This window comes from Symphalangus syndactylus, chromosome 5, assembly GCF_028878055.3.
Source record: "Symphalangus syndactylus isolate Jambi chromosome 5, NHGRI_mSymSyn1-v2.1_pri, whole genome shotgun sequence".
NCBI classification, from domain to species: Eukaryota; Metazoa; Chordata; class Mammalia; order Primates; family Hylobatidae; genus Symphalangus; species Symphalangus syndactylus.
In genome coordinates, this window is record NC_072427.2 from 132,306,743 (window position 1) to 132,323,780 (window position 17,038).

Here is a 17,038-nt window from a genome sequence, read left to right on the forward strand (position 1 = left end):
ATATTGGTATATTTGGGAAATGGGCCCATCTTGTAGAATCAGAATCCTCCTTCTTTTACTTTCTTTCCTCCTTTCCCTTCTTTGCTTCCTATATTTGCTTTTCACAGTTTATTCTATTCTTCTACAAGTCAACAGGTTTTACTACTTGTTTTATATATGCTGTTTTTTTTTTTTAAAAAAAAAAAAAAAAAAAAAACAAGTCGCGAGTTTCCAGTGAGTAGAATCACTGAAAGGGGAGTTATCAGTGGGACTGATGTTCTTCCTTACACTCTATGCATACAAAAGGGACTCTACGTATTATTATAATGACGTTGCTTACTGACTTTTGTTACAGTTATAAATCCACCTTCAAGCGAATGTCTAGTGGACTTCCACATCACATCCCAAGCAATATTCATCATCTTATCCAAATCTACTTATAATAATGTGACTTCTAGTCTTAGCAAATGTCATATTCATTTAGTTTTTAATAAAATAACTAAAATTAGGCCAATCCCTGGATTTGTTTCTTGAGCTCTACTAGTCTTCTTTATCTTTCTTCCTCATCCTGTTTACCTTCCTTCTCTTCTTTTTTTTTTTTAATAGTGTTCACCTCTTAGAAATGTGTTTACCTGTATTTAAATACATCATCTCTAAGAAACTGAAGGTCTTTTATGGGACTGTACATCCATTTCTCCAAGAATTTCTCCAAGAATTAAACCAACTGTCTGGTATCTGTTTCTAAGCAATTTTGGCAAAATAAGTTTTAGGTTTATTTAATTCCAGACAGAATTTTTTTCTTTAATCATCTCACAGAAAAGTATTTTATGACTATCTAAGGATTTCATTAAGTTCTACAGTCTGATGGAATTTAAATTATTCAACTTTTATTTTTAAAATGGCTGTCTCAAGAGAGTCAAATACAAAATTGGTTTGTTCTTTAAATTTGTACATTTATATTATATATAAAATATTTCTTTTTGCTCATTGTGGTGTTTAATAGCTAAAATGAATTATATTGACTGTGAAGTTGATGTCTACAGCTAGAAGAAATATACTAATTATGATTTTCACATCAGAATTTTGTCTGTAAGTTAAGAAGGATAATCTGCTAGGTTAAGTAGCAAGCCTGGTTAAATAGAAGTCACAGAGTATAAAACTATTGACTTCCTTTCTGGTCTTAATAATAGAAAAACTTATAGTGCATATTATGTTCAAGGGACTCTTCTAAGTGCTTTATTTATATTCATTTATTCTATCCTTCACATAACCTTAACAAGCAGATACAATTATTATCAACTTCACTTTCCACATAGGAAAACTGAGGCCCAGAAGGTGGCTAATGAGTGGCAGAGACAGGATGTAAACCCAGATAGTTTGGCTCTAGATCCCATGGCTTAATCATAACATCAAACTATCCCACTACAAGGAAACATAGAGCATTCCAGAGCTTCTGGAATGCAAACAAATGATTTGCAGCAGGACAGTAATGACCATAACAAAGATAAAACAAACTGTAGTTCAGAAAAACCAACATAAATGACTGAAAAAAGAAGTTATATCTAGACATATGAAGAATACATAGGACCCTATTCAATGATTTTGTATTACTTTCATGCTTTACACTTAATATTTTTTTTAAATATGTACATCATATTACATATCAAATTCATCTTAAGAGTGAAGTTCTGGTTTGGTTTATTGTTATAGTATTGAGCTATCAATAAGAAAGGAAAACAATAAAAGAAGATTTAGATGGTGCTCTTTCACTGGCTATTCAACATTTTAATATCTTTGCAAATCTTTTTTCATGTAAATAGAATATTTGAATATTTCCCATGTTAGAGTATATGACTATTTCTAGTGAACAGGAGTCTAAAATGACTATACAAGTACTAAACAGTACTGCAAATTATTTTTGTAACTAAAAAAATGAATACAAGGCAGACATATAGTGAAAAAGAAGTGATTTATTTTACCTTAGCATCAAATAGAAGATACTTACTTTCAGATTGATATTATAGTTTCTTTTTTGTTGGGCTGCTTTAATACTTTCCCCCCAAACATATCTAGAATATTTTCTTCCTTAATATCTTGTCTTCTCTCCTTTTCTTATATTTCAGATTTTCCTTCTTTTGTTAATTTATTCTAATTCTCCCAACTTTTTTTCTACGAGTTTTCCTTAATTTTCATATCACCAAAACATCATCACTAATTATTTGTTTTCCCTTTTCTACATCAATTCATTCACTAAAAAATTATGATCCCACAAATGAGTTTTCCCTTATATTTTCTTGCAAGATGATTCACCACTATCTTCCTGTCATTCCTGCCAGGAAGCTTGGAGGTTTCAGAGAACTGAAGAATGCAACTAACTGTTTAAAGGAAGATACTAATCTAGATTTTGAAAAGAAAAAAAGATAGGCTGATTATGAATTTATCTATGCCGATTCTTTTCCCCGTAATCCTTTCATCTTATAATACTGGTTAGATTGTATTTTGGCGATTTTTTTCTCTTTTACATTGGAATGAGAGTAGAATTTGTCTGGGTCACCTAAGGTAAACAACATTAGTGTCAATAAATGTAACAAAAACATAAAAAAAAAGAATATTGGTATGTCAAAGAGATATCAACACTCCCATGTTCATTTCAGCATTATTCAAAACAGCAAAGAGATGGAAGCAACCTAGTTGTCTATCAATAGATGAATGGATAAAGAAAACATAGTAACAGTAGTCCCTCTGTTCCGTGGTTTTGCTTTGCATGATTTCTGTCACCCACAGTATTGTACTGGATATTTAGAGAGAGAGAGATCACATTCATATATGTTTTATTGTAGTACATTGTTCTAATTTTTCTATTTTATTATTAGTTATTAATCTCTTACTGTGCTTAATTTATAAATTTAACTTTATCATAGGTATATATGTAGAGGAAAAAACAGCATATACAGCAACAGTCCCCAACCTTTTTGACATCAGGGACCAGTGTTGTGGAAGACAAATTTTTTTTCATGCACAGGCAGGGAGTGGGGATGGTTTCAGGACGAAACTGTTCCACTCGGATTATCAAGCATTAGTTAGATTCTCATATGAGCGCACAACCTAGATCCCTCACATGTGCAGTTTCCAATAGGGTTTCCACTCCTATGAGAATCTGATGCCTCCGCTGATCTGACAGAAAGAGACAGAGCTCAGATGGTAATGCTGACTCGTTTGCCGCTCACCTCCTATGGCCCGGTTCCTAACAGGCCACAGACCAGTGCTGGTTCACCACCTGGAGACTGGAGACCCCTGGTATACAGGATTTGGTACTATCAGACGTTTCAGGCATCCACCGTGAGTATTGGAAAGTGTCTCCTGCAGTTAAGGGGAATTCACTGTATATTTACAAAACAGAATACAGTGTTTAAAAACATGGAAATTCTTTGTAAAGGCTGTATAGTATTCTGTTTTGTATATATACAGTGGCTTCCCCCTGACTGCAGCCTTTAAAAAGATGGAAATTCTGGCTGGGCACCGCAGCTCATGCCTGTAATCCCAGCACCTTGGGAGGCCAAGGTGGTTGGATCACGAGGTCAGGAGTTCGAGACCACCCTAACCAGCATGGTGAAACCCTGTCTTTATAAAAATACAAAAAATTAGCCGGGCATGGTGGTGCATGCCTGCAGTCCCAGCTACAAGGGAGGCTGAGGCAGGAGAGTCACTTGAACCCAGGAGGCAGAGATTGCAGTGAGCTGAGATCACGCCACTGCAGTCCAGCCTGGGCAATAGATCGAGACTGTGTCTCAAAAAAAAAAAAAAAAAAAGATGGAAATTCTGTCATTTGTGATGAAATGAATGGACCTGGAGGACATTATGATAATTGAAACAAGCTAGGCATGGAAAGAAAAATACTGTATTATCTCACTTATATGTGAAATCTAAAAAAGTCAATCCCATATAAACAGAGTAGGAAGGTCGCTACCTGAGGCTTGGGGGGAGGGAGTGGTAAGGGATGGGAAAAGGGGAGATGTGGATCAAAGGGTCCAAAATTTGTTAGACTGGAGGAATAGTTTTAGTGATCTATCGCACTGCATGGTGATTACAATAATGTGTTGTACATTGTAAAATAGCTAATAGAATAGATTTTTAACATTCTCACCAAAAAATGATACATTGATGGGTTGATGGATATGTTAATTAGCTTTATTTAATCTGTCCACAATATACAGATAGAGCAAAACATCACACTGTACCCCATAAATATATACATTATTTGTTAATTAAAAAATAAAAAAATAAATTTATTTAAAAAAAAACATAAAAAGGGCCTGGCGTGGTGGCTCGCACCTGTAATCCTAGCACTTTCGGAGGCTGAGGTGGGTGGATCACCTGAGGTTAGGAGTTCGAGACCAGCCTGGCCAACATAACAAAACCCTGTCTCTACTGAAAATACAAAAAATTAGCCAGGCGTGGTCATGGGCGCCTGTAATCCCAGCTACTCAGGAGACTGGGGCAGGAGAATCACTTGAACCCAGGAGGCGGAGGTTGCAGTGAGCAGAGATTGCACCACTGCACTCCAGCCTGGGTGACAGACTGAGATTCCATCTAAAAACAAAACAAAACAGACAAACAAAAAACCATAGGAGGAAAAATATTTTTAGGAATTTTACCAGGGTATTTTTAGTGGTTTAGCATTTTAGTTTCATAATCTGATACCCTAAAATTTTTATGCTCAGCTTCTGACTCCTAAGTAAAAATGCTCAACTGATACACCTTGAAGTAACGCTGATATCACTAGTCTTATTTATTTCACGTTACAGTCCTATGAGTGGCCTTGCAGGCAAGATTCTATTGCAGTCTACAGGTTTCCCCCATACTTAGGCTAAGGCAATAGAATTTTAATCTCTTTTGTGTTCTGTGATGCTATATAAGACTACATTGAATACCTAACACATATTTATTGAATGCACAAATGTATACTACAGTAAAAAATTTGAGAACCATTCATTTATTCTAATTTTACTCTTTTTATAAATGTTTCTTTTAGAGCCTCAGTGTTTTCATCAATAAAATGGAAAAAAATAAGTACCTATTATTACCTATTTGGAGGAATATATAATTTAGTGGTATAAAGTACATGCACAGTGTTAAGCACCCAGCAGTTTTCAAACTGTGTTGCCTTTCCCCTCCCCAAATCTGTTATTTGGCAAAATAATTAACAGACTTGGGAAGTGTAAAAGAATGAACAGGGACTCTAGTTCACATTTCAGAATAAGAGAATTATTAAAAAGAATAGAGAATTATTCTCTTCAAAATAAGAGAATTATTTTTTAAATAATTATGATATCTACATTTTTCATTTTCTGTACTTGGCTGATGTAAAAAAAGTATGAAGCTATTGCCTTCTGTGAATCAATGATATAATTTACATATTTAATTTAATGTGTGTATATATATATATATATATATATATATATACATATATAGATATGTATATATATATTTGGAAGTGGAAGTAAACCTCTCCACTGTAGGCAGTGGGGTAGTGGTAACTGTGGTTAAAATCCCCCTGGATAAATTTGTGGGGGTTGAATAAAAATGAGTCAGCTGATGGCCAGGTGCCGTGGCTCACCCCTGTAATCCCAGCACTTTGGGAGGCCGAGGCGGGTGGATCACCAGACCAGGAGATCTAGAACTTCCTGGCTAACATGGTGAAACCCCGTCTCTACTAAAAATACAAAAAATTAGCCAGGCATGGTGGCGGGCACCTGTAGTCCCAGCTACTCGGGAGGCTGAGGCAGGAGAATGGCATGAACCCGGGAGGTGGAGCTTGCAGTGGGCCGAGATCACGCCACTGCATTCCAGCCTGGGCAACAGAGCAAAACTCTCTCTCAAAAAAAAAAAAAAAGTCAGCTGACACACCTACTCAGATGGCTGTACTACTACTACTAACAAAGTGTCAGGTGTTCACAAGCATATAGTGAAATTGGAGCCCTCATACATTTCAGGTAGGAATGCTATGGAAAACAGTGTGATGGTTCTTTAATAAGCTAAATATAGTATTACCATTGTGAGCCAAGTGCTGGCATGCACCTGTAATCCCAGCTACTCAGAAGGCTGAGGTGGAAGGATTGTTTGAGCCCAGGAGTTAGAGTCAAGCCCATTTCTAAAAAAAATAAAAAATAAAAAAAAAAATAAAGTCCCATGTGACCTAGCAATTCTACTCTTAGTTATATACCCAAAAGAATTGCAAACAGGGACTCAAACACCAATGGACATGAATGTTCATTGCAGCACTGTTCACAATGGTCAAATGCTGGCAACAAGCCAAGTGTTTATCAACACATGAATGGATGAACAAAATGTTGTATATTCATAAAACAGAATATCGTTCAGCCATAAGAAGCAATTATACATGTTACTACATAATCTTTGAAAACTTTATGCTAAGTAAAATAAGCCAGACACCAAGGGAAAAATACTGTATGACTACACTTACATGATATATCTATAATAGGCAAATTCATAAAGACAGAAAATAGATATGAGGTTACCAGAGACTGAAGGGAGGAGAGAATGGGGTGTTAGTGCTTAATGGTTAGAGTTTCTGTTAGGGATGATGAAAAAGTTTCGAGAACAGATAGTGGTAACAGCTGCACAACATTGTGAATGTAATTAATGCCACTGAATTGTACTTAAGTAGTAAAGTTTGTAAGATATATATATATATATATCTCTTAATGATCATAATTAAAATTAATATTCCAAAAGCCGTTTAGTTATACACATTAAATGGCTGAATTCTATATGTGAATTATATCTCAACAAAACTGTTAAAAAACCAAAAAAAAAAGTCAGCTGAAAGTTTTTGAGGTGCTCCTTTGTGAGGATGGAAGGAGTCATTATTTTTCCTTTTTTATGATAGACTGGGATAGGCCATACTGAATAATGTAAGAGTAAAATAGAATATTATTGTGATAAACTGTTGCACAGCAAGAATGTGTTATATGTCAATAGGGTGTACTTGTGCACGCTGACACGCTTCTCCATTTTGGTAGAGTTCCCATTTAGCTGGGGCAGGGGACAGTTGGCCACAGAACTTTGAGGTCCTTCTTGTTGGAAAGTAACCGTGGAGCTTTGCTGGCACACTTGCGTCCTTGAGCTCATGTAAAGCATTTGTACTGTTTGTTTGCTGGTTTGGTAGTAAACCAAAAGAATGCAATCCTGAATCACACCCACCCATCTTTGAACTGGTACCTGATGCTATAGTATGATCTGGCTCAATATTGTTCCAGATGTTATGACTTTTTTAATCATGTGAAGCTATCACTTTTCACCCTGAAAATAAATGGAATAATTAACAACTGTAATGCTATAACAATGAAAACTAAGTTGAGCTAGCTTAGTCTGGATGTAAAGAAGAGTGACTCAGAAGAAGCAGAACTGAAATTTGAAGTGTAGATAGACATTAGCCAAATAAAAATTTGGATAAAGACAATTCCAAACAGAGAAAATAGCTGAGGACAAAAGCCTTAGTTTGGCAATAACTTCCTAAATCTAGATAACAGAGATAAAACTGCTGTAACTGGCACGTGGTAGCAATGAGGAAGGTGTTGTGTGGGCCATACTAAAGGTTTTATATTTTATTCTATGTGAGAAGTTGAAGACTCTGAAGGATTTTAAGCATGGGAAATGGCATGATCAGATTTTTGTTTGAAGAACATTGGTCTCGGTACAGTGTGGGAAAAAAATGGATTGAGAGGGCAAGAGTGGGTAGAATCAGACTAATGAAGAGAAAATTATATTTTAGCAGCAGATGGTGATGCTTTGGACTTTTACAGTGACAATGACAGTAGAGATCATTACATGATTCGAGATATGCTTAGGAAATAGAACTAGAAAGACTTGGAGAATCAATAGATTTGGGAGGGTGAGAGAGGGGAAAGTATCAAGAATAAATGACTTGTAGGTTTTTGGCCCAAACAGTTAGGTGAATGTTGACTCCATTTATCATGATAGAATATTTGAGGTCAAAGGTAGAGAGGTGATGAGTTTAATTTGGGGACATGTTGAGTTTGATATGCCTATAAGACATCCACGAAGACATACAAAATTTAGAAGAGGTGCCTGAAATAGAAATAGTCTTGACAAATGGAAAAAACCAACAGATAAAATTGTCTAGTGGGAGAGGGAAAAGTGAGAATTCTCAGACAAGCATCTCGAAGGTTCAAAGGTTGAGCATAGAAGAAACAATACTCAAAGAAATCAATGAAGGGGCAGACAGAGAGGTAGGATAAAAAGCAGGGGTCCTGCTGCAATGGAAGTAAAGAGAAGGGAATGCTGAATAAAGGAGAGTATCTTGGTGTGTTTTGTGCTGCTGTAACAGAATACCCAAGACTGGATAATGTATAATGAAAACAAATTTATCGGCTTAGGGTTCTGAAGGCTGAGAAGGCCAAGATTGAGGGGCCAGCATCTGGCGAGGGCCTTCTTCCTGTGTCATCTCAGGGTAGATGGAAGAATGGGGTGGGGAGTAGGGGCGGATTTGTCCTTTGATAAGAAACCCACTCCCGTGATAACAAACCCACTCCCATGATAATAGCATTAATCCATTCATGAGGGCTGAAACACCTCCCATTAGGCCCCACTTCCAAACCATCACATTGGAGATCAAGTTTCCAACACGTGAACTTTGGGGGACATATTCATACCGTAGCAGAGGGCTTGGCCAAGGTGTAAGACTTGAAGAGTTTCCACTGGATTTAGTAATATAGAGGTCACTGTTAATCAAATAGAGTAGTTTTAGTCACACTGTATGTGGATAAAAGCCATACTTTATTTCACTGAGAAGTGAATGCAAGGTGGTTTTGTGGTAACAACAAATGCAGACATCCCTTTGAAGTTATTTAGCTGAAAAGGGGCAAAGAAACTACTAGGGACACTAGTAGAGTCCGCATTCTGGCATCAACTATTTATTTGACTTTTGGCAAATTACTATCTCTGATTGTGTGCCCTAATCTTTATAATGAGAATGACGCAAACAGTAGTGCCTACCTCAAAGGATTGGTAGAGGAGCTAATGCATACAAAGTGCTTTCTAACGGGGCTTTGCTACTTAGTAAGCATTTAATACATGTGAGCTATGATTATCCTTGGTCTGGATATTATAATATCCTTGATATGGGATCTTCTTTGCAACAAAATTAAGCTTAATATTCTTCAAAAATTTTCTATTTAGGAACACCAAAGCCAGAACAATCAGAGGATACAGACGGGAAAAACTAAGGACTGTTTATCCTAAATAATAATTTTAATCATTTATTACTAATACTTAGTTAAGAAGTCTTTCCAGTCCTTCATTCTCTCGCAACCAAAGCTATGTTATTGTTTACACTTACTATCATCTCACAATGTTTTATTGCAGAGATAAAATGTAGTGTTTTTGTTGTAACCATTGGCTTAAAATTATTCTGAAATCACAAGGATATTTTAAAATTATTGTTTTTAATCAGCAAAGTCACTTCTCTGGGGAGCTATTATTCAATATAATTTATAGATTTTATATCTGTCTTATTTCTACCGTATATTGCATATTGTCTGTATAATTTTATGAAAAGAAACTTGCATACGCTGTCACCAGATTAAGAAATAATTTAAAATATTTTGCATATTTAGTTACTTTTTATATTTTCTATTTGTGTATATTTAATATACTTTTTAAAAATACCAGTTGAGCTTTTCATTTTGCTCAGTTTCAATTGGCTTTTTATGCTGTAATGCATCTATTTTAAACAGAGATATTTTTCACATTATAATTTAAAGTGTTCAGTTCATTACTATGGACCCACCTAGTGTCGACTTTTCAAATTCATTTCCTTACTGTGTGTGTATGCTTATGCTATACATCTTATATATTGTGTAATAAATGAAATGCTTAAATAATCTTAACTTTTAAAAGCTCATTTCAGATGCTTAATGTTTTTGTTTCTTTTCTTATGCTATGCATTGTATGCAACATAAACAATCTGAAGATAATTGACTATGGGTTAGACAGCTGCTAGAAAGCATCTTATTGCTCTTTTCAGCATCATTCACTCAAGAGGAAAATATAATCACTGGTATGAAGAGTAGTCTTTTTGAAAGAGGTCATTTTATATAGGAATTTGTGTGATTTATTTTATATGCTGGTGTTACTTTTTAAAGTTTATAAACAACACTTTATTGGCTGTAATAACTGTGAATACATATTACATTTCAGTTTACAAAGCATTTTTCTGTATCCATTGTAATATTAAATGTTTATACCATCTTTGCAAGATAAGTATTGTTATCCCCAATTTACAAAGGAGGCAACTGAAGATCATAAGAGAGGTTATAGGTCAGAACTAGAATTTGAAACTAGGTTCTTAGACACGACATAATAAATATTTGTGTTTATTCATTATATCACTTCTCAGATTTTTTAATCTAAATCAATATATATCTATACCTGGCTGGTATGTATATAAAGTGTCGATGTTCAGAAATTGGCCTATTTGCTAATTAAATTAATAAAATTTACCTGTACTGGGCAGTTCAATATATTTTTCTTCATTGCATTTCTTTAATTTCACTTCTGGCCAAATCATTTCGTTTAAATCAACTTAATTTTAATGTATTCGTTTTCACCCCAGAATTAAATGTGTTACTTAGATGTTTATGATGACAATCACTGAACAAAATTTCCTGCCTTTCAGTTGCTGCCCAAATACAAGCAAACTTGTTTCTTCCCTCATTCTGGTAGGAGAAAAAGTCAGTACAGGCCCACAGGCCTTTACCCAAACAGCATTTTTTTTTTTTGGATATTGAGTGTCTCTCTGAAGAAATCTGGGGAGGCGGGGATTCTGGAAAAAAAGATGTTAGATTCACAATCATCTTATCCTACAATCCTAGGCCTCAATTTCAATGATTGAATATGTTCCTATGAAAGGACATTTTTGCCGCTTCTTTGAAATCTTGGATGAATAATGAAATAACCTGCATTAAGCAGTGGACAGCACAGAAACTTTTATGGTTGAAGATAATTGTGCTCTGGACAGTCAGTCTCAAGGTGCTACACAGCCAATTACAAAAATGCAAAGAAATGGCTGGGCATGGTGGCTCACGCCTGTAATCCCAGCACTTTGGGAGGCCGAGGTGGAGAGATTACTTGAGGTCAGGAGTTCGAGACCAGCCTGGCCAACATGGTGAAATGTCATCTCAACTAAAAATACAAAAATTAGCCAGGCGTGGTGGTGCACGCCTGTAGTCCCAGCTACTAGGGAGGCTGGGACAGGAAAATTGCTTCAACCTGGGGGACAGAGGTTGCAGTGAGCCAAGATTGTGCCACTGCACTCTAGCCTAGGTGACAGAGCAAGGCCCCATCTCAAAAACAAACAAACAACAACAACAACAAAAACAAAACAAAACAAAACAAAAAACATTGAAATGTCGCTTAGGTCTGAATGTTTGTGGAGTGGTTGTGGTTATCACAATCCAAGTATCGCAAGAGGATGGGGAGCACTAGCACAGATGGTCTGTCCACAGTTTGTGCAGGAAGTTGTCCAGTGCTGGAGAACTTTACCTCTGGTCTTCATGCCTGAGGTCCCCTCACCACCCAGCTATGGTGGCTGCTGTGGAGGAGGCAGGACCAGACAGTTTTGAACCTGAAGTGGTCAGTCAAACCAAAGGACAAGCTGATAGGCAGGTAAGCCTTCGCCTCAGACGTAGTGCAGGCCACCCAGGAGTGCCTAGACACACGGTCATTCTTAGCGGCCAGGCCACCACTTATGCCCTTGACTACCTGTTCCAGACAATGAACGTGGACAGGTTTTACAGGTTGCACCAGAAGGTCAGTTGGCAGGCAGGGACACCATTGAGATAATCCATCTGTTCCACGGTAGATGGCGTCCTGCTAGGGCACGTAGAGAATGTCAAGGCCGACAGGCACACCCAGCACGTTCCCTTTGTGCTGTGCTCGCCTGGGGGCTGCTGGGAGCTGACCACGCGCCCCCCGGGGGCTGCTGGGAGCTGACCACGCGCCCCTGTGCGCTGGCCCTGGTGCTCACCATTGCTCAGGTCTGCTCCCCTACTGGCTGGTTCTTCAAGTTGATTTCTTCGCTAAAGCAAGCCTAGCCCGTCAACTTTTTGATATCATGGGTCATCTGTCGAAGGCTCATTTCTCAAGGTGGGCCATAAATTAATGAAAATATGTAAATGTACTTTTAATTGTATAATCAGAGGCCCATATATATGTATGTATATGAATAAACACATTTATATTAAAATAATCTAATAAAGTCATTATTGCTCGATTTTAGATGCTTGGAAAACACTGAGGTAAATGTCCTGAATTATTAATACCTCATATATTACTTATATAAATAGAAGTAATAAAGCACAAGGAAAACAAAGAAGCATCCGTTGTTGTGCTGGACTTTACACTTGTAGACGGTTGACAATCTTCTCTAGGACGATATTATATTAACTCCCTTACAAAGTTGGCCTTGAAGGAGATGTGGATATGCTGTATACTTGTAGGTATCCCATACTGGTGCCGCTATGCTAACAGGACAACTATGTATCTTTCAAGCAAGCATAAAATATTTAATGACTGGTATCTTTTTGTCCCAGGAATGGTTGCAAAGTAAATGAAGGGGATTAAGCAGCTTTTTCTAAGGAATACATGTGAATCATGGGAAACATGGTGAGAATTACAGTAATATAGTATATTGGGATAGTGAAAAAATAATAGATACAGGGAAAAGACAACTTGTGATAATTACAACGAGGCATTTTATGGAACATATTATAAATATTTATGACTATTTTAATTTTTTTAAATTTCCCAATAGTTATCTCCCATAATATATCTTAATTTGTTCCTGGAGCCATTTAGGATTATTTTGGTGTGATGCTATCAAACTATACTTTGAAGAGAGGGAGGTTTGGTGGAACACTGTTCCCACCTTTTCCACACAAACACAAATTCAACTCTATTTTTTAGTGTAATATTTCTATTCTTCCTAAGTTTTTTTTTTTTTTTGGTTTGATTTGTTGGCTTAGTTTGGTTTCTGATAAAGTGTTTCAAGGCCAAAATGTTTGAAGACTACTGTTTTAATGTTTTATTAACCAGTTATAACTAGTTTAATAACCAGTTTATTAGCAGCCTGGTTTATTTGCAGAATTCCTGTTTAAGATAGTATATACCTCTAATCCCAAAACTATCCATTGTATGGAATATATAGCCTTCCATTTTTTTTTTTTACTTCATTCATGCATGCCTGCATGCATGTATACTAGACTCAGGACCTCTAATCTGAAAACTATCCATTGTATAGAATGTATAGTCTTCCAATTTTTTTGTACTTCATTCATGCATGCCTGCATGCATGTATGCTAGACTCAGGATTTGGTCAATTGTTGTAATTCTCTTGATAATATCCCTGAATGCTCTCTAAAGTCAGGTTGTTAAATTAACCTGCCTAGTCCTCCCTGATACTGAATTTTGCTCTTATATGGAAATGCCAGATTCAAGGATCAAGGACATTCCCCTGAATCCTGCATCTGCTTTTATAATTTAAAAAAACTGCGGATATGGGAGGGAAAAGCATGATTATATGTATTTGACTGGAATTATAGAGAAATAGAAATGAGATAAATTTACTCTTTTTGAAGTAATAGAACATAAGTGATGTCTCCTTTGAGTTTTCATGACTGGCCTAATGCTCAGGCAGCATTTCCCATATTCTCCTGTGTTTTGTCAGCATGTCAGTAGGATAGATTCCTATATGCCAACTGGATTGAGAATTAAATATGTTTTAATTTAGAGGTTATTTGGGTTTTTGGTACTTAAATACATCCATGAAAATATTCTTTTATGAAATAGTGCAGTTTCCTTGTAAAATAATTTGTTTGCTTTCTTTAAACCAGAAATGGCTGGTCATCTTTAACGTATGTGGTGGTATTTATTGTTCCCCTGCCATGCCTCTAGAATATCAGAAAGATAAGGGGAAATCATTAGATTCTATTCATTTAATTTAACAGTTTTAATTGGACAGGATCATTATTACATTTTCTTTTAGTGAATTGTGGGTTTTTTTTCAGTGAATCAAAATGTTCGGGTTGCTTATGAAGTTCAGCCCTTGGCATAATGTCACTAATGATTTCTACAGTACCTTGAAATAAAGCAACAGGAAAATCTATCAACAAAGAGATGTAAATGGAATATTTTTAGATCAAAAATAAGACTCAAATCGTTCATACTAGAAGAAAAGGACAACAGTGGGCAATTGCATATTTGATCAGTTTAAATGCAATCAAAATAGCAGTGCCTGCCTAATTGCAAAAATAGCATCTGGACACATGGAAAAATGGAATGGCAGTTGTATTTGACAAGATTATTGCCATTATAAAATTAATAAAGAGGTCCGTTATGTTATGAAAGCAGAGGCTAGTCCATTATTTTTTCTCAAATATTTTAGACATTTTTAAATTTCAGCATTGTTTCTTTCATCAGTGTATTTTTCCTGGAGTATGCCTTCATTTGTTCCTTTTTAATATATAATTTTTAATGTGGAGACCCTATGTTTTCTTATTGAAAGGAATGAAACATTTGCAAGTGTGCGTATGTGCGTCTGTGTGTTTGCGTGTGTGGTTTATATGGGGTGAGGGAGGGCTATAGAATTTATGGTTCCATTTTGCCTGAGATGAACCCTGTTCTCCTGGTCTTTTAAGAGTCTCTGTCACCACTGACTATCTAATTGTCCAAATTAATGGCTTTTCAAGTAGGTCTTTTTTTTGTTTGTTTAACTCTTTGTGGTGTTTGTTCTTTCTTATCCTTTCTAGTTTAGGGCTTTACTCACCTTCTCACACGGTCTTTTTTACTCATGAAATAAAATATCAATGAGATTTTTACACACTTCAGTGTAATATTTCCATCCCTGCATTGGAAACCTCTACTAGATGCTCTGCCATTATGTGAAATTCAATGTAACTTATCACTTTTTCCACCAAAAGTTTCCAATTTCCAAACTTCTGTTAATAACATCGCTGTTGTCGATGGACATTGGTACTTCACTACATGTTGTTTCTTCTATTTTAATCTCTCTTCTTTGAGGAAGTAATATTTAAACTTACATGTACTGTTAAAAGTGGAAGAGCATATTCTAATCTTGAGAAACAGATTATGGAATGGCCTAGGAATACCAGGATACACAAACAGGGTCCTGAAGTCTTCTGATTTTTTCTTCAGGTAAAGAGTGCGGTGGTACTACATATAATGCTGTGAAATAGTCCTGAGGATACCATAATGAAAAAAGAAGCATTTCTTTTTATATAGCTTATAGGTGAGTGGTGGGAATTTATGTTCTACTGGGTATTACAGAAGAAGAGTGACAGGTGATGGATTAGGATAAGATTCCAATAGGCGGTGATACCTCAACAAATCTTTAAGGATGAGTAGATGTTAGCCTTATAAATTGGGAGAAGGGAAGGGGGCAAGATATTCCAAGAGTAATGCACAGTTCAGACAAAAGCTTGTTGGAAAGAAACAATAGGCCAACAGGCTGTGTGCCAGCAACTATACCAGTTTGGTGTACCTAGAACATGAAATTCATGATATATAGGGAGAGATGAGGCTGGATAAGGAGGCCAGGCCAGAGCATGAACAATCATATATATGTTTTAAGCAGTTTTGATTTATAATGTCAATTTTCACCTCCCAAACTTGAGTTATACAAACTTCTTTAAAAAAATTATAGACTATATTCAATAGTATATTCAATAGGGTGTTTGAATTTCAATTAAACATTTATTTCAGAAACTAAAATTCTATTTAAAAAAAATAAATTTAGGATTATCATTAGAAATTAGAATTTTGGTCATTCTAACAGGTGAAATAAATTTTTAATAATAAAAATGTAACTTTCAGGCATCTGAAAACAGCTATCTGAGGTCTGCAGATCTCAATTTGAAGAACATTATGTATAGTTGATAGGCAACCACTGGATAGTTTGTAGTTTAATTAGATGTATATTTAACTTTTAAAAAACATAATAGATTAGCTTTACATTCAAAATAAAGAAAAAAATATAAAATATATAAAAAGTTCAAAATATATGCAGTGAAAAGTTTTAATCTCACACCTGTCCCCTATCTGTCCAGTTCCCACTTCTGCCTACTCCAACCATTATAACCATTTTAATTTAGTTTTCTGTGTGCCTTTCTGAAGTTTTCTTACCCACACATAAGCAAAAGGAAATTTGATGTCTAATTTTTACACATGTTGTACTATATGAATTGGTGTTCAGTTACCTACCTTGTTTTTTTCGCTTAATATATATCAATTTATATATTGAATATCTTTTTATATCATTGTATAGATAAGTTCCTCGTTTTTGTTAACAGCTGTGTAGTATTCCATTGTGTTGTTGTATCCCTAATTAATGGACTTCAGGTTATTAGCAATCCTTTGCTTTTATGGTAACTGACTTTATATATATATAATATATAATATATAATATATTATATATAATATATATTATATATAAAATATATATTATATATTATGTATTATATATTATATATCATATATAATATATTATATATGATATATAATATATAATATATTATATATGTATATACATGTATATATGCATATATGTATAATACATACATATATTATATATAGTATACATACATATGTATGTATACATACATATATAATATATATTATATATCATATATATCATATATCATATATAATATATATCATATGTATCATATATATCATATATATGATATATATAATATATATCATATATATAACATGGATTCATGTGTGAAAGCATATATCATGTGTGAAAGCATATTTCTAACATAAATTACCAGAAGTAGAATTGCATTTGTAATTTTGGTAGGCATTTCCAAATTGCCATCCATAAAGCTTGTTTCACTATACATTTATACTAGTAATATATAAGAGTGCCACTTTACATAGGTCACAAACACACTGTGGGTGTAAGCTTTTGCTGTGTTAACAACCCCGCTCTCTCTAT

At 35.2% G+C, this 17,038-nt stretch overlaps 1 protein-coding gene across 1 annotated transcript in view; it reads left to right on the forward strand.

The window, feature by feature from the left end:
* Positions 1-12,668: 12,668 nt before the first annotated feature.
* SOX5 (SRY-box transcription factor 5) overlaps positions 12,669-17,038 on the forward strand; it is a 435,827-nt gene continuing 431,457 nt past the window's right edge. The window contains exon 1 of the mRNA XM_063639617.1: positions 12,669-12,687. The gene's annotated coding sequence lies outside the window, so the exon portion shown is untranslated. The remainder of the gene's footprint in view (positions 12,688-17,038) is intronic.